Raw genomic sequence first — 22,060 nt, 5'->3', positions numbered from 1 at the left:
ATTTCTTAGTTTTGACAAGTATACTCTAGTTATATAAGATTAATATTAAGGAAAGCTGAATAATGGATATATGAGAATCTCTGTACTACTTTTGCAACTTTACTGTGATTCTAAAATTGTTTTGAAAAAAAATTTTATTTTAAAAATTACTTTGCATGCCCAGTAGCAAGTTTGAGAAGATTCTCATTTTAAAAAATAAAACACTTACTCTTCTCTCTCCCACTCCTAAACAAAATACATAAACCTAGAAAAAGACTAGGTGAAAACACATTAAAATGTTAACAGTGGTTCACTCGGTAGTAGGATGAAAAGCATTTTTCTCTTCATATTTTCTATAGTGTGAATTGCTTTTATAATCAACAATAAATCGTTAACTAAAGAATATACAAATCAATACTTTATTAAAGGCTTCTTCAGAAAGAAAAGCTATAAATGTCTAAGCAGAGCCCAAAGGCAGACAACATATAAAACAGGTTAGGGCAGAGTGTGAAGAACACAGTGGCCAAGAGAAACTGCCAGGAGAACCTAAGTAGGCAAAACCTAATTAGTAAATACTGGAAACCTGATGATACACGAACATCTACTCTTAGGCTAAAGGTGCTCACAGTCAGCAATGTTATGCTCAGAATTCATGACTTAGGGGAATGTCCCAAAAGTCCCCCTAACACTAGGAATTTATGGGATACGTACCCTGGGTTTATTCCAAACAAAAATAATGCAGCTAGACATGCACAACTGCCCAATGAGAGCTTCTAGAAATACATCAGGATGACAGTGTGTTCTCTAAATTTTTCTACTTTTTTCTTCTCTAACACCTCCCTACAGCCTATGCCCATGCCCAGTCTTTAGCCCAAAGACCAAAAATGGTACTCTGATGTCATTTAGCAACAGGGGTAAAGACCATTAGAACAAGAGAATCAAATACTATTTCAGATGTCTGACAGGTGAGTATCACAAGTTTTTCAATACTTTCAGGGCAAAATATGCTGACAACCTCATTCAACAATAAGAGGGGAAAATTTAATCAACAACAAATGTTCCCCAATCAAAATAAAAAAATAAAATACATTTGTCCCTTAAAGATAGTGCCAGTGGAATCAGACAGAATGAATTTTGATAAAGAACCTCTTCGAAGGGACTTCCCTGGCAGTCCAGTGGTTAAGACTTCGCCTTCCAACGCAGGGGATGTGGGTTCCATCCCTGGTTGGGGAGCTAAGATCCCACATACCTTGCAGCCAGAAAAACAAAACAAAACAAAACATAAAACAGAAGTAATATTGTAACAAATTCAATAAAGACTTTAAAAATGGTCCACATCAAAAAAAAAATCTTAAAAAAAAAGAACCTCTTCCAAGCTGTAATCAGGGTGATTTGTGTGTGTCGGGCTGTCTAATCCTCCTGAAACAGTGCTATGTGGCCTGTTCTGGGGTTTGTGTTGTTTTTTAAAGATAGATTTGAATTTTTACTTTATTTATGGTCACCCTCATTCTCAGTCGATAGCAGGTCCTAGAGCTGTCACTTAATAAATATGTACGTGCTTTTTTTTTTTTTAGTTTATTCTTTTGAATCCTGGACTCTGTAATCAGATACCCATGCCTATTAAGAACAGGTGCAAAATGAGGCCCTCTACTGAGATCACAGAATATTTTACGTTCAAGAACATGGTCTTTATTTCATGAGCTTCTTAACAGCAATTGTAAACATCAGAAGACTCTTCTGCTTACTTTCCAGTTCTTGGTCATGTTTAAGAAAGTAGAGGCTACCAAAATAGTGATTCTCAGGAATGGAGACTATAATATTATCACTGTTATTACTTCTAATACCAATGAAGATATATACTGTTTTCATCAAAACCGAGACACAACTCATTTTAAGACTTGATATTTTATATCCCACCAAGAAACAGAAGTGGTTAATTAAACTACGAGATGCCACTGACTGTAAGATACACCCAAATTTCAGTGAATAAAAGTGGAAAATCAATGAAATATACAGTCAACGAAGACTATCAACTTATTACAGATAACAGTAATGAAAGGATGTTTAAAATATCTTTTCTTTGCTCCTTCCTATACACTAGAAGACAGTTACAATCAAGTAACAGGATTTGAGTGTCCAAGACCCAATATTCTTTTGAACCATGATAAATATTTGTCTAGAGAACAATCGTATTGCAGACTGCTGGGAACTATTTTCTCCATCTTCGAATGGGGAAGTTAAGGAAAAAAATTAATCAAGATTTTACTGGAAGCCAAATTTAGAATTCTTAGTGTCCCTATCTACAACTTTAACAAAGATAATATGCACTCTATCCCTAAAGGTTTCATGGTTTATTTTCCTTCAGATTTACCTTGATCTTAAACTCAGGATATCAAGCATCCATGGTAAAGGAAATTCTGAAGAGCTATATTCAAAAGTACAGCTAAGGTCACTGGGGCTATTCCCTCTGAGCAAAACGTATGATGAAATAGAATTTGAAAGCAATGATGAGAATATCTCCTTTCATTTTTTAAGACACATGTGGAGAAAACAAATCTCTACAGAAAACAGCCAGAATTTCTAAGATGTTTTACTCTGTACCACTTTCAAATGTTTCTTCAACAGCATGAAAGCTGGCTGAAAAGCTATCAACCTTAAATTCTCTTTAAAACACAAGCAGGGACTTCCCTGGTGGCACAGTGGTTAAGACTCGTGCTCCCAATGCAGGGGGCCCAGGTTCGATCCCTGGTCAGGGAACTAGATCCCACATGCATGCCACAACCAAGAGCTTGCATACCACAACTAAGGAGCCGGCAAGCTGCAACTAAGACCTGACACAACCAAATAAATAAGTAAATAATAAAACACAAACAAACCAAACTCCCACCCGCCCCCCACCAAAAAAATGAACTTAATTCAGCAGTTAGCTACAAAGAATATTAGTCTCATATTCTTGTTAAAGCCTTAAAATTTTTAATTTTGCATATGCAAATTCCAAATTTGAATTCTAACTGTTAACCCTGCTAAATAGAAGGTAGAATGTGACTAAGACAAGATTTTCATCTTCATATAATGGATAGATGGCCTACAACAGCTCTGCTATCTAAATGCATTTTAAAATACCACATTAGAATCTAAAATAATGCTTCATTTTAATCACTCTAAATTCCTCCAGTAGAAGGCAGTATCAATCTCTGATAATGCCAGCAAGGCAGCATGATACAGTAAAAATATCATGAGCTTTAAAACCAGACAGAACTGAGTTCTTAACATCTCTGAATCTATGTTTCCCCATAGGCAAGTTAAAAACACCACCACCTACCTCATATTACTGTTACAGGTTTGGAGGCTGTTGAAGAAATCTGGGGTCCGAATTAGAGTAGTGAGCAATGAAGATGGAGAAAGAAAGATGGATTAGAGCAATACTCAGAAGTAAGCATCAATAACACCTGATAACTGATTAGACTGGGAAGAAAAGCAGAAGTCAAGGAGCATACCTACATTTTCCATTTAGGTAACAGTCCATTCACAGAGCTAGAAAACATAAGAAGGACACAAGGTTTAGAGAAGCACATAAGCTCAGTTTTGAACGTACTGTGATGCCTGTCAGATATCCAAGTAGAAATTCTCAAAAGACAAACAGAAATACAAGTATGGAAGTGGAAGAAAGATCTGAATTGGAGATAAGGATCTAGGAGTCATCAGCTTATGGATGCAAGGCACAGGACAAGATGAGATTGCCCAGTGAGAAGAAAAGACCTAGAGAAACTCAGAAACACCAACATTAAAGGAAACTGCAAAGGAAGAGAAGCCCACAAAGGAGACTGGAGAGGTACTATCCAAGAAACAGGAAGAAAATCACCAAGAGTGTGGTATCACAGGGGCCTAGAGAAGACAATGATTCAAGGTGAGATGGGATACAAAGAACAGTCTAATATCAATAAGGTAAGACTGCAGAACCCATGGTAAGGTAGTTTGGAGAAGATAATATTTAGCAATAAGGAAGAGTAAGTCAGCTGTCTTAAATTTTCTGTTTTATGGAATAATGGACTTGAGCTGGACCGAACCACAGGCATCTATGAGAATAAAACAGATTTCCGTCTAACAAAGAATTGATTTCCCTTTAAATGCTGAGTTCTCAATCACTACCCATGTTCAACTGCATGAGAAGCTGGATGAGATGACTTGAGTTTCTTTCAGTTGAAGTAAATGTCAAGAACTAAACTAAATCTGAAATACTTTGCATTAAGAAGAACAAAGGGAAAGATATAAGAAAAAAAGCTTTTAAATACTTAGAAATATAAAGTAATGGTTCTATGAAATTTTAAAAACCATATTCAAATAATTCTAAGTAAAATACATAGAGAAGATAAAGGAAGGAAAATGAGACAGAGATGAACCCAATGAATGAGTAAGACAGGAAACCCACTCGTCACTTTTTGCCCATTTCGAAGTCATTTATAATTTTTCCTTACAAAATCTTGCATGGCTCCCCCTATTCCCCTGAAAGACTTTTTAATGGCTGGCCTACAAGGTCCTAAATACTTTGTTATTGTTTTCTACCCTTCTGGCTTCAGTGGTGATCCCAGGTACTTCACACTTGGCTCCAGCCACACTGGCCCCCTGGCTGTTTCTGCACACACTAAACCTCAAGGCCTTTGCAATCGTTGTTCTATCTGGAAAACTCTTCTGCCAAACACCCACATAGCCTGCTCCCTCATTTGTTTCAAGTCTTTGCTCACAAATCAATTTTTAGAGGACTTCCCTGAGCACTTTACAGAAAACACATAAACTTTTACCCCACAATGGTAACCCCTTTTCCTCTACACTGCTATGTTATTCTCCAAATGACTTATTATCAGCTGGCATGCTATATATTAAGTTATTCTTTGATTCCCTGCCTCTACGCCAAAGCCAGAATAAACTATAAACTCTATGTTGTCTTCACTGCTGTATCCCCAATGTCTAGAGAGTGCCTATGTTAAATGCTCAAATAGTTTTAGTTGAATGAATAAATACCATATTACTGGATAATGTTTCAAATTAGCAACATACATACTGATACATTTTGCCCCGGAATTCCTACAATATTAAAACATATCACTAAAACTACAAACAAATAATCTCATACTTCCACTAGTTAATACATTACTTAATAGATTTTTTTTGTCTTTTTCTACCAGTTTTATTGAGATATAAATGACCACAGCATGTATAAGTTTAAAATGTATGGCATAATGATTTGATTTGTATCATGAAATGATTACCACAATAAATTCAGAGAACATCCACCTTCTCACATAGATACAAATAGAAGAAAAAAGATTTTTTTTCTCCTTGAAATGAGAACTGTTAGGATTTACTCTCTTTAACTTTCACGAATGACATTCAGCAGTGTTAATTACATTTATCACATTGTACATTACATCCCTAGTACTTATCTTCTAACTGAAAGTTTGTACATTTTGGCTACCTTCATTCTTTAAAATAGAGCTTAAAATTATCACTTAGATTTGCGTAAACACTGACAGCTATTTCAGGAAAAACGCTTTGAATTTTAGCATATAATACCAGAAGATTTCTCTGAGAAGCAATGCTATCATGTGGCTGTCAAAGTGGGCAAGTATACTCACAAGATTTACGTGGCATCAGATGTCTTCCTTTTCATCCTACACAGGTTCAAAGACTGCCATCTAGATTGTAGTTATTATAGATGTGATGCCTAAAGAGTCTATCTGGGCAAGCCAATTGCCTAAAAGTCACCATCCAAGCTGTATCAATTCCCCCAAGCTAGGTCACTCCTTGAAGTTCCTGCAGTCTTGGTATTGGCCTACTTGAAGGAGAATACTCAAGGACCAAGACTACTGTTTATATTGAGTTTTTGATCCTAAACCGCTCCCTAAGCTATTAATTTTTAACCTTAAAAGGTTCCTAATGTTAACTACTATTATGTTTGACTATCACTTGAACTACCTGCTGTGTGCAATTCCAAAACCAACGTCTTTGGTCTACTTATTTGACATTTCTATGATTTAGTTACTTGGGAGTTATTTCAGCTAAAAGAGGAATGTGGTTACATAAGTGGAAAACACAAGTTTGGAAAATCACAGGCTACCGAAATAATGGTTTAGCTATTAACAACATATTAGTTTCTCCAAATATTTTCTTTCTTTACACTAGTTCATCCAAAAATCGTTCTAAAAATTCAAAGAATAAAGAGCTCATTTTTTTCCCTTCGTCTATAAATAAGCCAAAAATAAAGCTAAAAAAGTAAGGCTTTTAATTCCTCCTATCGATAAGGCTGAAATTGTTTAAGCTTGGGTTTGCTACCATACACATTTTTCACTTTAATTGCTACAAAATAATATGTTTATTTGTCACAACTAAGTATGACTGTTAGTAAGAGAAAGTATTCATAACATATTAACCCTCCTCGTTGCCAGCCAATAAAATATCTGGATTGGAGGCAATAAATGCTGTTTTCCTAACATATGGCCCCAGTGACACTTGCTTTAGTAATAAAAAAAATAACCAAATAATCATTCAAGTGTCCAAGGCAAAATTTTTCTGAAAATAGAAAAATATACTGATTTGAAATCAACATCTCTATTTAAATTACTAAAAATGTGTTAAGAAAGATGACGGGGGCTTCCCTGGTGGCGCAGTGGTTGAGAGTCCGCCTGCCGATGCAGGGGACACGGGTTCATGCCCTGGTCCAGGAAGATCCCACATGCCGCGGAGCGGCTGGGCCCGTGAGCCATGGCCGCTGAGCCTGTGCATCCGGAGCCTGTGCTCCGCAACGGGAGAGGCCACAACAGTGAGAGGCCCGCGTACAGCCAAAAAAAAAAGAAAGATGGCGGTGTGGGAAGATGCGGAGTTAGCGTCTCCCCACAACTAGGGCGCGTGCAGGCCGCTGGTGGGGGACTCTAACCCCCAAGGAGATGGGAGGAACCCCAGAGTAAAGGTAGGATGCTGGGGGACTGAGGGTGGAGGAGAAGTGGAGGCCAGGCAAGATCGGCGTCCCTGAGGTGGGGGAGGTCAGGAGAGGCAGTGGGGAGGGACTCTCTGGGAAGAGTGGAAGAGGAGCGGAGGGTGATCGCCTGGCCCACTGGGGCTGGGGAGCCTGCTGAGCTCCCAAGCCGGTTCCCCCCCCTCCAAAGCCCCATCCAGGCTGCATGGGTCCTGGGGGCACAGGAGGGAGGTCAGTGAGATCAGGAGTGGCAGACGGGAGAGGCCATCCAGGAGGAGTGGGAGAGGAATGGAGGGTGCTTGCCCTGCCCACTTGGGCTCAGGAAGCCTGCTGAACTCCCAGGCTGGTTCCCTGCCCTCCAAAGCCCCCTCCAGGTCAGATGGGTCCTTCGGGGCATAGGAAGGAGGCCAAGGGGAGAATAGGAGAGGGGCCCTCTGGGAGAAGCAGGAGAGGAGCAGAGGTTGACTGCCCCACCCATTCGGACACAGGGAGCCTGCTGAGCTCGCAGGCTGGCTCCCTGCCCTCCAAGGACCCCCTGACCCCTGCATTGGTCCTGGGGGCACAGGAGGGAGGCCGAGAGATCAGGACAGGCAGGCAGGAGGGGCGCTCCCAGACTGCAAACCGGAGGAACAGGAGAGGAGAGGAAGGCGTTTGTCCCACCCACTCAAACCCAGGAAGCCTGTTGGGCTCCCAAGTGAGGAGGTCCCCTGCCCTCTGATACCAGGGGTAGGGGGCATGCCAGGGCCCCTTCTGTTCCTTGAGCCTAAGCCTAAACCTCACCCTTGCTTAGGTCCTGCTCTCCAGAGACAAGGCCTTTCCCCCACTCCTTTTTTCTTCCTTATTTTTTTCTTTTGTCTCCTCCTCTTTTTACTATTGTGGTACTGACTTACCTTCTGGTTGTTGAGTCATCTATATTTTTATTTTTAAGTCCTTTCTAACATATCTGTTAGTTTCCTAGTCTAATTTTATTTTTAACTTTGTTATTGTTTTTTTTTTACCACCCCACACGGCTTGTGGGATCTTAATTTGCAAGCACAGGGTCGGGCAGAAGCTCCTGCGGTGGGAGCTCCGAATCTGAACCACTGGACTAACACAGAACCTCAGACCTCAGGGAATATTCATCGGAGTAAACTGTCACAGAGTTCCTCATCTCAGCACCAAAACCCAGCTCTACCCAACAGCCTACAAACTCCAGTGTTGGAAGCCTCAGGCCAAACAACAAGTAAAACAGGAACACAATCCAAATCATCAAAAAAAAAAAAAAAAAAAAGAGATGGAAAAAAATATGTCACAGATGAAGGAGCAAGGTAAAAACTAACACCACCAAATAAATGAAGAGGAAATAGGCAATCTACCTGAAAAAGAATTCAGAGTAATGATAGTAAAGATGATCCAGAATCTTGGAAACAGAATGGAAGCACGGATTGAGAAACTACAAGGAATGTTTAACAACGATCTAGAAGAACTAAAGAACAAACAAACAGAGATGAACAACACAATAACTGAAATGAAAAACACACTAGAAGGAATCAATAACAGAATAATGGAGGCAAAAGAATGAATAAGTGAGCTGGAAGGCAAAATCGTGGAAGTAACTGCCAAGGAGCAGAATAAAAAAAAAAAGAATGAAAAGAGTTGAAGACAATCTCAGAGACCTCTTGGACAACACTAACCACACCAACATTCGAATTATATGGGTCCCAGAAGAAGAAGAGAAAAAGAAAGGGTCGGAGAAAATATTTGAAGAAATTACAGTGGAAAACTTCCCTAACATGGGAAAGGAAATAGTCACCCAAGTCCAGGAAGCACAGAAAGTCCCAGGATAAACCCTAGGAAAAAGATACCAAGACACATATTAATCAAACAAACAAAAATTAAATTCAAAGAAAAAGTATTAAAAGCAGCAAGGGAAAAATACCATACAAAGGAATCTCCATACGGTTATCAGCTGATTTTTCAGTGGAAACTCTGCAGGCCAGAATGAAGTGGTAGGATATGCTTAAAGTGATGAAAGAGAAAAACCTACAACCAAGATTACTCTACCCAGCAAGGATCTCATTCAGATTCGATGGAGAAGTCAAAAGCCTTTCAGACAAACAAAAGCTAAGAGAATTCAGCATCACCAAACCAGCTTTACAACAAATGCTAAAGAAACTTCTTTAAGCGGGAAACACAAGAGAAGAAAGAGCCACAAAAACAAACGCAAAACAATTAAGAAAATGGTAATGGGAACATAAATATCGATACTAACCTTGAATGTAAAAGGAATAAATGCCCCAACAAAAAGACACAGACTGGCTGAATGGATATAAAAACAAGACCCACATATATGTTGTCTACAGGAGACCCACTTCTGACCTAGGGACACATACAGACTGAAAGTGAAGGGATGGAAAAAGATATTCCATGCAAATGGAAATCAAAAGAAAGCTGGAGTAGCAATACTCATATCAGATAAAATAGACTTTAAAATAAAGACTGTTACAAGAGATAAGGAGGGACACTACGTAATGATCAAAGGATCAATCCAAGAAGAAGATATAACAATTATAAATATTTATGCACCCAACACAGAAGCACCTCAATACATAAGGCAAATGCTAACAACCATGAAAGGAGAAATCAACAGTAACACAATAATAGTAAGGGACTTTAACACCCCACTTACACCAATGGACAGATCATCCAAACAGAAAATAAATAAGGAAACACAAGCTTTAAATGACACAACAGACCAGACAGATCTAATTGATATTTATAGAACATTCCACCCAAAAGTGGCAGAATACACTTTCTTCTCAAGTGCACATGGAACATTCTCCATGACAGATCACAGCTTGGGTCACAAATCAAGCCTTGGAAAATTTAGAAAATTGAAATCATACCAAGCATCTTTTCTGACCACAACGGTATGAGACTGAAAATCAATTACAAGATAAAAACTGTAAAAAACACAAATAGATGGAGGCTAAACAGCGCACTAGTAAGCAACCAAGAGATCACTGAAGGAATCAAAGAAGAAATTAAAAAATACATAGAAACAAATGACAATGAAAACATGATGACCCGAAACCTATGGGACGCAGCAAAAGCAGTTCTAAGAGGGGAGTTTATAGCAATTCAATCTCACCTCAAGAAACAAGAAAAATCTCAAATAAACAATTTAACCCTACACTTAAAACAACTAGAGAAAGAAGAACAAATAAAACCCAAAGTCAGCAGGAGGAAAGAAATCATAAAGATCAGAACAGAAATAAATGAAACAGAAACGAAGAAAACAATAGCAAAGATCAATAGAACTAAAAGCTGCTTCTTTGAGACGATAAACAAAATTGATAAACCCTTAGCCACACTCATCAAAAAAAAAAGGGAGAGGATGCAAATCAATAAAATTAAAATTGAAAAAGGAGAAATCACAACTGACACTGCAGAAATACAAAGGATTATAAGAGACTACTACAAACAACTATATGCCAATAAAATGGGCAACCACGAAGAAATGGACAAATTCTTGGAAAGGTACAATTTTCCAAGACTGAACCAGGAAGAATTAGAAAATATAAATAGACATATCAGAAGTAATGAAATTGAAACCATAATTTTAAATCTTCCTAACAAACTAAAGTCCATGACCAGATGGCTTCACAGGCAAATTCTATCAAACATTTAGAGAACAGCTAACACCGATCCTTCTCAAACTCTTACAAAAAATTGCAGAGGGAGAAACACTCCCAAATTCATTCTACAAAGCCACCATTACCCTGATACCAGAGCCAGAAAAAGATATCACAAAAAAAGAAAATTATAGACCAATATCACTGATGAACATAGATGCAAAAATCCTGAACAAAATACTAGCAAACAGAATCCAACAGCACATTAAAAGGATCATACACCATTTATCCCAGGGATGCAAGGATTCTTCAATATACGCAAATCAATCAATATGATACACCACAATAACAAATTAAGGAATAAAAACCATATGATAATCTCAATAGATGCAGAAAAACCTTTTGACAAAATTCAACACTCATTTATGATAAAAACTCTCCAGAAAATGGGCATAGAGGGAAACTACCTCAACATAATAAAGGCCATATATGACAAACCCACATATTCAATGGTGAAAAACTGAAAGCATTTCCAGTAGGATCAGGAACAAGACAAGGATGTCCACTCTCGCCACTCTTATTCAACACAGTTTTGGAAGTCCTAGCCACAGCAATTAGAGAAGAAAAAGAAATAAAAGGAATACAAATTGGAAAAGAAGAATTAAAACTTTCACTATTTGCCGATGACATGATACTGTATATAGAAAATCCTAAAGATGCCACCAGAAAACAACTAGAACTAATCAATAAATTTGGTAAGGTTGTGCAGGATACAAAATTAATGCACAGAAATCTCTGGCATTCCTATACACCAACAACGAAAAATCATAAAGAGAAATTAAGGAAACACTCCCATTTACCACTGCAACAAAAAGAATAAAATACCTAGGAATAAACCTGCCTAAGGAGGCGAAAGACTTGTACTCAGAAAACTATAAAACACTGCTGAAAGAAATCAAACATGACATAAACAGATGGAGAAATATACCATGTTCTTGGATTGGAAGAATCAGTATTGTGAAAATGACTATACTACCCAAAGCAATCTACAGATTCAATGAAATCCCCATCAAACTACCAATGGCATTCTTCACAGAATTAGAACAAAAAATCTTACAATTTGTATGGAAACACAAAAGACGCTGAATAGCCAAAGCAATCTTGAGAAAGAAAAACAGAGCTGGAGGAATCAGGCTCACTGACTTCAAACTATATCGCAAAGCTACAGTAATCAAGACAGCATGGTACTGGCACAAAAACAGAAACATAGATCAATGGTACAGGGCACAATGCCCAGAGATAAACCCATGCACATATGGGCACCTAATTTACGACAAAGCGGGCAAAAACATACAGTCGAGAAAAGTCAGCCTCTTCAATAAGTGGTGCTGGGAAAACTGGACAGCTACATGTAAAAGAATGAAATTAGAACACTACCTAACACCATACACAAAAATAAACTCCAAATGGATTACAGACTTAAATGTAAGACCAGACACTATAAAACTTTTGGAGGAAAACATAGGAAAAACACTCTTTGACATAAACCACAGCAAGATCTTTTCTGACCCACCTCCTAGAGTAACAGAAATAAAAACAAAAATAAACAAATGAGACCTAATGAAACTTAAAAGCTTTTGCACAGCACAGGAAACCATAAACAAGATGAAAAGACAACCCTCAGAATGGGAGAAAATATTTGCAAATGAAGCAACTGACAAAGGATTAATCTCCAAAATATACAAGCAGCTTATGCAGCTCAATATCAAAAAAACAAACAACCCAATCCAAAATGGGCAGAAGACCTAAAGAGACATTTCTCCAAAGAAGATACGCAGACTGCCAACAAAACACATGAAAAGATGCTCAACATCAGTAATCATTAGAGAAATGCAAATCAAAACTACAATGAGGTATCACCTCACACAGATCAGAATGGCCCTCATCAAAAAACCTACAAGCAATAAATGCTGGAGAGGGTGTGGAGAAAAGGGAACCCTCTAGCACTGTTGGCGGGAATGTAAATTGATACAGCCACTAAGGAGAACAGTATGGAGGTTCCTTAAAAAACTAAAAATAGAACTACCATATGACCCAGCAATCCCACTACTGGGCCTATACCCTGAGAAAACCATTAATTCAAAAACAGTCATGTATCACAATGTTCATTGCAGCACTATTTACAGTAGCCAGGACATGGAAGCAACCTAAGTGTCTATCGACAGATGAATGGATAAAGAAGATGTGGCACATATATACAATGGAATATTACTCAGCCATAAATGAAACGAAATTGAGTTATTTGTAGTGAGGTGGATGGACCCAGAGTCTGTCATACAGAGTGCAGTAAGTCGGAAAGAGAAAAATAAGTACCGTATGCTAACGCATATATATGGAATCTAAAAAAAAAAAAAAAAAACGGTTCTGAAGAACCTAGAGGCAGGACAGGAATAAAGACGCAGACATAGAGAATGGACTTGAGGACATGGGGAGGGAGATGGGTAAGCTGGGACGAAGTGAGAGAGTGGCACTGACATATGTACACTACCAAATGTAAAATAGATAGCTAGTGGGAAGCAGCCACATAGCACAGGGAGATCAGCTCGGTGCTTTGCGACCACCTAGAGGGGTGGGATAGGGAGTGTGGGAGGGAGATGCAAAAGGGTGCGGATATGGGGATATAGGTATATGCACAGCTGATTCACTTTGTTCTACAGCAGAAACTAACATACCACTGTAAAGCAGTTATACTGCAATAAAGATGTTTAAAAATAAAAATAAACTTTTTTAGAACAATTTCAGAGAAAAACTGAGAAGACAGTAGGGTTCCCATATACCCCACACCCAGTGTTATCTATTAACATTTTACATTAGTATGAAACCTCTGTTACAAGTAATAAACTAATATAAACATAGTATTATTAACTAAAGTCCATATTTTAATTTTCTTAGTTTTTACATAATGTCTTTTCGTTTCAGGATCCTATCCAAGATATCACATTATATTTAATTGTCATATCCTTTGTAGGCCCCTCTTGGCTATACAGTTTCTCGGGTTTTCCTTGTTTTTGATGACCCCAACTGTCTTGGGGAATCCTGGTCAAGTATTTTGTTGAATGGCCCTCCAACAGGATTTGTCTGTTTTTCCTTTTTAAAAAATTCAATTTATTTAAACTAAAAAGAACAAAAACAGTTCGTCCATTTCTCCCCCCCCCCCTTCCTCTAGCAAACACTACTCTGTTCTACCTATGAGCTGGGGGGCGGGGGGTGATTGGTTTGTTTTTAGATTCCACATATAAGAAAGATCTTTTACTGATGTGTCTGTTTCTGCCTCATTTTACTTAGCATAATGCCCTCAGGTCAATCCATGTTACAAATGTCAAGATTTCCTTCTTTTTTGTGGCTGAATAATATTCCATTGTATATAAATACCACTTATTCTTTAACCACTCATCCATCGATGGACACTTACATTGTTTCCATATCTTGGCTATTACAAATAATGCTGCAATGAACACGGGGGTGGGGGAGTATACCTTTTTGAGCTAGTGTTTTTATTTTCTTCAGATAAATACCCCAAAGTGAAACCGCTGGATCATACGGTAGTTCTAGTTTTAATTTGAGGACCCTCCATACTGTTTTTCATAGTGGCTACAACAATTTACATTCCCACCAACACTGCACAAGGGTCCCCTTTCCTCCACATCCTCACCAACATTATTTATTTCTAGTCTTATTCATAAGAGTCATTCAAACAGGTGTGAGGTGATATCTCACTGTGGTTTTAATTTGCATTTCCCTGATGATTAATGATGTAGAGAATCTTTTCATGTACTTGTTGGCCACCTGTATGTCTTCCTTGGGAAAATGTCTATTCAGATTTTCTGCCAATTTTTTAATCAGATTGGTTTTTTGCTATGGAATTACATGAGTTCTTCATATATTTTGGATATTAACCCCTTACCAGATACATGATTTGGAAATATTTTCTCCCACTCAGTAGGTTGCCTTTTCTTTTTGTTGATGGCTTCCTTTGTTATGCAGAAGTTTTTAGTTTGATGTAATCCCACTTATTTATTTTTGTTTTTGTTGCTTTTGCTTTCAGTGTCAGATTCAAAAAATCATCACCAAGACCTATGTCAGGGAGATTCCCATCTATGTTTTCTTCTAGGAGTTTTAATGCTTCCAGGTCTTATGTTCAAGTCTTTAATCCATTTTTAGTTACTTCTCAAGTATGGCATAAGATAGCAATCCAGTTTCCTTCTTCTGCATGTGGTTGTCCAATTTTCCCAACACCATTTATTAAAGAGACTGTCCTTTTCCCATTGTATATTCTTGGCTCCTTTGTTGTAAAATAATTGACCATATATGTGTGGGTTTATTTCTGGGCTCTGTATTCCATTCCATTCATTGATCTATGTGTCTGTTTTTATGCCAATATCACACTGTCTTAATTACTATAGCTTTATAATGTAGTTTTAGACAAGGGCACATGATACCTCCCTCTTTGTTCTTCTTTCTCAAAATTGCTTTGGCTATTTGGGGTTTTTTATGGTTCCACGGAAATCTTAGAATTGTTTGTTCTATTACTGTGAAAAAATGCCATTGGAATTTTGATAGGAATTGCACTGAACATGTATATTGGATAATATGAACATTTTAACAATATTAATTCTTCCAATCTATGAGCACTAAATATCCCATTTATTTGTGTCGTCTTCAGTTTCTTTTATTAATCTCTTGTAATTTTCAGTATAAAGATATTTTATCTCCATGGTTAAATTTATTCCTAGGTACTTTATTTTTTTATGCAATTGTAAATAGGACTGTTTTATCTCTTTTTGACAGTTCATTACTAGTGTACAGAAACACAATGATTTTTGTGTATTGATTCCATATTCTGCAACTTTACTGAATTCTATTTTTGTTGTTTTACTAACAGTCTGATGGAGTCTTACGGGTTTTCTACATATAATATCATGTCATCTGCAAATAGTGACAGTTTTACTTCTTCCTTTCCAATTACGATGCTTTTATTTCTTTTTCTTCCCTAACTGCTCTGGCAAGGACTTCTAATACTATGTTCAATAAAAGTAGTAAGAATGGACATCCTCATCTTATTCCTGATCTCAGAGGAAAAGCTTTCAACTTTCCATGGTTGATTATGATGTTAGCTGTGGGCTTGTCATATATGGCATTTATTATGTTAAGGTATGTTCCCACTATACCTGCTTTGGTAGGTTTTTTTGTTGTTTTTTTTTTTTTTTTGCCGTATGCGGGCCTCTCACTGTCGCGGCATCTCCCGTTGCGGAGCACAGGCACCGGAAGTGCAGGCCCAGCGGCCATGGCTCACGGGCCCAGCAGCTCCGCAGCATGTGGGATCCTCCCAGACCAGGACACGAACCCGCATCCCCTGCACCTGCAGGCAGACGGACACCCAACCACTGCGCCACCAGGGAAGCCCCTTTGATAGGTTTCATCCTAAATGGATGTTAAATGATTTTCATTTGCTTTTCATAATTATCAAATGCTTTTCCTGCATCTATTGAGATGATCATATAATTTTTAAAAATTTTTTTGCAGTACGCGGGCCTCTCACTGTTGTGGCCTCTCCCGTTGCAGAGCACAGGCTCCGGACGCACAGGCCCAGCAGCCATGGCTCATAGGCCCAGCCGCTCCGCGGCATGTGGGATCTTCCCGGACTGGGGCACGAACCCATGTCCCCTGCATCAGCAGGCGGACTCTCAACCACTGCGCCACCAGGGAAGCCCCGATCATATGATTTTTATCCTTCATTTTGTTAATGTGGTGTATCACACTGATTTGCAGATGTTGAGCCATCCTTGAATCCCTGAAATAAATCTCACTTGATCATGGTCTGTATGTTGTTGAATTTGTTTTGCTAATATTTTGTTCAAGATTTTTACATCGATTTTCATCAGAAATACTAGCCTGTAATTTTCTTTTCTTGAGGCATCCTTGTCTGGTTTTGGTATCAGGCTAATGTTAGCCTCATAAAATGAGTATGGAAGAGTTTGAGAGGGATTAGTATTAATTCTTCTTTGACTGTTTGGTAGAATTCACTAGTGAAGCTGTCTGGTCCTAAACTTCTGTCTGTTGGGAAGTTTTTGATTACTGATTTAATCTCCTTACTTGTAATCAGTCTGTTCAGATTTTCTATGTCATCATGATTCAGTCTTGGCAAACTGTATGTTTCTAAGGATTTATCCATTTCTTTTAAGTTGTCCAGTTTGTTAGTGATAATTATTCAAAGTAGTCTCTTATGATCCTTTGTATTACTGTAGTTATCAGTTGTAACATCTCCTCTTTCATTTCTGATTTTATTTTTTTGAGTCCTCTCTTTATTTTCTTGGTGAGTCTAACTACAGGTTTGTGAATTTTATCTTTTCAAAGAACGAGCTCTTGGTTTCATGGATCTTTTCTATTGTCTTTTTAGTCTCTAATTTATCTCTGCTCTAACCTTTGTTATTTCCTCCCTTTTAACTTTAGGCTTCATTTGTTCTCCTTTTCCTAGTTCCTTGAGCTGTGAAGTTAGGTTGTTTTGAGACTTTTCTCACTTCTTGAAGTAGGCATTTATCACTACAAACTTCCCTCTTAGAACTGCTTTTGCTACATCCCGTAAATGTTGGTATGTTACATTTTCATTTGTCTCAAAGTATTTTTGACTTTTCTTTTGATTTCTTCTTTCACCCATTGGTTGTTCAGTAGCATGTTGCTTAATCCCCACATATTTGTGACATTTCCAGTTTTCTTAGTATAATTAATTTCCAGTTTCATACCACTGGGGTCAGAAAAGATGCTTAGTATTTCAATCCTCTTAAATTTATTAAGACAAGTTTGTGACCTAACATATGATCTATCTTGAAAAATATTCCATATGCATTTGAGAAGAATGTGTACTTTACAGCTTCTGGATAGAGTGTTCTATAAATAATATTTAAGTTCATCTGGTCTAATATGTATTTTAAGGATGATGTTTCCTTACTGATTTTCTGTTTGGATGATGTATCCATTGGTTTCAGTGGGATATTAAAAGTTCCAACTATCATTGTATTGCTGTCTATTTCTCCCTTTAGGTTTGTTAATATTAGCTTTATATATTTAGGTGCTCCTATGTTGGGTGCATAAATATTTACAAATGTTACTATTCTTGTTGGATTGACCCCTTTATGATTATGTAACATCCTTTTCCCTTTTTGTCTCTTACTAGTCTTCTGTTTTAAAGTCTATTTTGTCTGATATAAGTAGAGCTACTACAGCTTTCTTTTGGTTTCCATTTGCATGGAATGTCTTTTTCCATCCTTTCACTTTCAGCCTGTGTACGTCCTTACACCTAAACTGAATCTCTTGTAGGCAGCTTATAGAGAGAAGGGTCTTGTTCCAGCCACTGTGTGTCTTTTGATTGGAGAATTTAGTCCATTTACATTTAAAGTAATTCTTGATAAATGTATGATTTAATGCCATTTTGTTAATTGTTTTCTAGCTGTTTTTGTGGTTCCTCTCTATTCCTTTCTTCTATTGCTCTGTGTTCCTTTGTGGTTGGGTGACTTTCTTTAGTGGTATACTTATTTCTCTTTTTCTTGAATATTTACCATAGATTTTTGGTTTGTGGTTAACATGAGGCTTACATATAACAACTTATATCTATAACAATCAACTTTAAGATGGTTAAATTTGATCCCATTGTAAAGCTCAGTATTATTACCCCCACCCAATTTTATGCTTTTGATGTCACATTTAACTTTTTTTTTTTTTTTGCAGTATGTGGGCCTCTCACTGTTGTGGCCTCTCCCATTGCGGAGCACAGGCTCCGGACGTGCAGGCTCAGCAGCCATGGCTCACGGGCCCAGCCGCTCCATGGCATGTGGAATCCTCCCGGACCGGGGCATGAACCCGTGTCCCCTGCATCGGCAGGCGGACTCTCAACCACTGCATCACCAGGGAAGCCCCGACATTTAACATCATTTTATCTTATATATCCCTTAATTATTGTAATCAGTTATTATTACTTTTGTCTTTTAAACTTTACACTACCTTTGTGAATGATTAATCTATTACCTCTACTATATGTTTACCTTTCTTTCATTCTTTCATTTTTTGCTACTAATTGGTGCCCCTTTTCAGCTTAAAGAAGTCCTTTAACATTTCTTCTAAGGCTGGTTTAATGGTGATGAACTCCTTTAGCTTTTGCTTTTCTGGGAAACTCTCTATCTCTCCTTTACTTCTGAATGATAACTGGGTAGAATATTCTTGGTTGGCCTATTTTTTTTTCTTTCAGCACTTTGAATCTATGCCACTCCCTTCTGTCCTGCAAAGTTTATGCTGAAAAATCTGTTGGTAGTCTTATTAGGGTTCCCCTGCATACAAGTTGTTTTTCTCCTCCTGTTTTTAAGAGTCCCTCTTTTTTTTTTTTTTTTTTTTTGGTCATGGCTTGCAGCAGAGGGGATCTTAGTACCCCGAACAGGGATCAAACGCCATGCCCCCTGCAGTGGAAGTGTGGAGTCCTAACCACTGGACTGCCAGGGAATTCCCTCTCTTTAACTTTTTGACATCTTAATTATAATGTGTCTTAGGGTCTGTCTCCTTAGGGTCCTCCTTTTTTTTTTTTAAATAATTCTTTGAGCATCCTAGATCTGGATGTCTGTTTCCTTCTCCAGGTTAGGGAAGTTTACAGCCATTGTTTCTTAAGACTTCTGCCCCTTTCTCTCTCTTCTCCTTCTGTGAGCCCTGTGATGTGAATATTAGTCCATTTGATGTTGTCTCATCAATCCCTTAAGTCATCCTCATTTTTTCATTCTTTTTTTCTTTTTGCTGCTCTGACTGGGTGAGTTCTATTGCCTTGTTTTTGAGTTAGTTTATCCTTTCTTCTACTTCATCTAGTCTGCTGTTGAATCCCTCTAGTGTATTTTTCAGTTTGATTATTGTATTCTTCAGCTCTGTGACTTCTATTTGGTACTTTCTTATATTTTCCATCTCTTTTAACGTTCTGTGTTCATCCATTCTTCTCCCCAGGTCAGTAAGCATCTTTATAATCATTACTTTGAATAATTTATCAGGTAAATTACTTATCTTCATTTCATTAACGTTTTTTCCTGAGGTTTTATCTTATTTTCCCATTTAGAACAAATTCCTCTGTTTCTTCATTTTGCTTGACTCTCTGTGTTGGTTTCTATACAGCAGATGAAATAACCACTTCTCCCAGTCTTGAAGGAATGGTCCTGTGTAGGAGATGAAACTTGTTGTTCAACTGTGCCTCGGCTCTTGGTTGTCCCTCAAACCTCTGTGCTTCTCTAAGAAGCCTATCATATTTTTAATAGCTCCCAGTAGTAGAAGATGTACCAAGACCTGCCAGCATCCCAAAGGGGAGGATTTCAGCACCTAGACTCGGGCTGACTTGAAGTCAGAAACTTGGGCATCAGCTTTTAAAAGTATGAATACCTATGCAATCCTGTGGGAGTACAAGCATAAGACCTGCTGGCCACCAGAGCCAGGTGATCTGGAGGTGTCTGCTGGGTTACAGTTGCAGAAATTCAAGCTCCAGGACAGGGTAGATGCTCTTTACTCAGTGATACTAGTGAGCTGGAGCAAGGCAGAGAAAGAGCACAAAGATGGCAACTACAGCATACGTTCCTTGAGAGTACAGGCCACAGGCCCCTCCACAGGCCACTAAATGTGTACCAAATCTGAAGCCTGCCCCTCAGGCCAAAGCTCCAGGACAAGAGGCTTCCTTCACAGAAAGCCAGGGTCAGGGAGAGGGGTGTGTATGTGCCTCAATCCACTGTTTGTGCTGTGCTCTGGGAGTGGCAGCCTGCCAAAAACCATCTTTCCTAATACCACAGTCCTGTGGGACCCAGGAATGAAAGCCTCCCCATCCCATCCCCCAGCTACCAGAGCCAGGTGATCAAAAGGTGTCCTCTGGGCAGCAGCTGCAAAAACCAGGGCACCAGACATGTGTAAAGCTCTCCTCCAAGAGACACTGGTGCTCTGGAATATGGCAGAGGATGAGCTCAAAGGTAGTATCCACCCTCCGAGGTGTCTGGAAAGGATTACAGCCAGTCCCAAGATGTGTGTTTAATTAGAGACCCACCCTTCAGGCCACAGTCATGATGACTAGCTAATAGGTCTCCTTCACAGAAAGACTGATGAGCTCCTGGGTCTGCTGCCTCTTGCTATGCTCTGAATTCTTGCTGTGCCCTGGAACTGTTTAAGACCTCTTTCTCCGTTGGTTACAGTCCTGTGAGACTCATGAACATAAGCCCCACTGGCCACCAGTGCCACATAATGTAGAGGTGTCCCCTGGCAGCAGCTGGGAGACACATTATTACAGTCTCATGGGACCAGGGACACAAGCTCCCCTGTCCTCTAGAGCCAGGCGATCAAGAGGAATCCCCAAGGCAGTGGCCACAAAAATCGAGGCACCAGCATGTGAATGCTCCTTTCTGGGAAATACTGGTGCTCTAGAGCACAACAAAGGGAGAGCATGAAGATGGCACCTGCCAGCCTCTGTCCCCAGAGAACATTCCAGCAGGCTCCTAGATGTGTGCATTAAATTAGATGCCTGCCTCTCAGGCCAGCGCTTTAATATTAGCAAGTCTGGGCACAAGTCAGCTGCCTCTGAGTTGGCTCCTGAAGTAGGTGAGTCCGAGTGCACAAGCTCTTTAACAGCAGTTTCTCAGACCGCTACAGTCTTGTGGGTCTCAGGACATGAGCCCTCTTGGTTTTCAAAGTTAGATGTTTTCGGGTCTCATCTCTCAAATGTATCTCTTAAAAGCTGGGATGCCTGATGTTGGATTTGAAACCTTCACTCCTCAGGGCGAGGCTCTGGTTTTTGAGTTCCCTCTCACTTGTAGAATGTCACACTGAGGGTAGGGTTTATGGCAAGACCTTGACAGTTTTGGGGAATACTGGTCAAGTATTTTGTAGAAAGGCCCTCTCCTGGGATTTGTCTAATGTTTTTCTCATGATTAGATGAAGAGTTATGGGGTTTAGGGGAGAAGAACACAGAGATAAAGTACCATTTTCATCATATCATATTCCTGGAAGTATCCTATCACTATGACTTATCACTATTGATATTGATCCTGATCACCTGGCTGAGGTAGTGTTTGCTGTTTCTCCACTGTAAAATTACTTCTCCCAAGATCCTTTCATTAGTGTACTCTTTGAAAGTCATTAGCCCACACTTAAGGAGTGGGGAGTTATTTTCTACCCTGTTGAAGATAAACGATCAACCTAAATTATTTAGAGGTGTTCTGCACAGATTTTCTCTTCTCCACTTCTTTATTCAATCATTTATTTATATTAGTATGGAACCAAGGATACTTACTTTATACTTTAGGTTATAATCCAATACTACTTTATATTTAATTTATTTTCTTGCTCAAATTATTCCAACTTTGGCCACTGAGAGCTCTTTCAGCCCTCTGTCATGTTCCCATTACCGTGGGTTTGTTTGTTGAAGCACCTTCTTACTTTC

General features: G+C 38.7%; 2 protein-coding genes across 5 annotated transcripts in view; both read right to left on the bottom strand.

Moving 5' to 3' along the window:
• FRS2 (fibroblast growth factor receptor substrate 2) overlaps positions 1–22,060 on the bottom strand; it is a 120,289-nt gene that overhangs the window by 33,522 nt on the left and 64,707 nt on the right. The window contains exon 1 of one of the 3 annotated variants that reach the window (XM_029206055.1): positions 5,613–5,664. The exons of the other annotated variants lie outside the window; for them this stretch is intronic. The gene's annotated coding sequence lies outside the window, so the exon portion shown is untranslated. Of the gene's footprint in view, positions 1–5,612; positions 5,665–22,060 lie in introns of those variants that run through there. 3 annotated transcript variants of the gene reach the window in all.
• Positions 18,563–22,060, bottom strand: part of YEATS4 (YEATS domain containing 4) — a 155,715-nt gene continuing 152,217 nt past the window's right edge. Inside the window, exon 12 of one of the 2 annotated variants that reach the window (XR_003791181.1) lies at positions 18,563–19,802. The gene's annotated coding sequence lies outside the window, so the exon portion shown is untranslated. The remainder of the gene's footprint in view (positions 19,803–22,060) is intronic. The other variant, XR_003791180.1, reaches the window with a different exon arrangement.

This window comes from Monodon monoceros, unplaced genomic scaffold, assembly GCF_005190385.1.
Source record: "Monodon monoceros isolate NGI ecotype Baffin Bay Population unplaced genomic scaffold, NGI_Narwhal_1 Super_Scaffold_6, whole genome shotgun sequence".
Classification (NCBI taxonomy): Eukaryota; Metazoa; Chordata; class Mammalia; order Artiodactyla; family Monodontidae; genus Monodon; species Monodon monoceros.
Note: the sequence above shows the minus strand (reverse complement) of the source record. Positions and strands in the feature narration are given on the sequence as shown.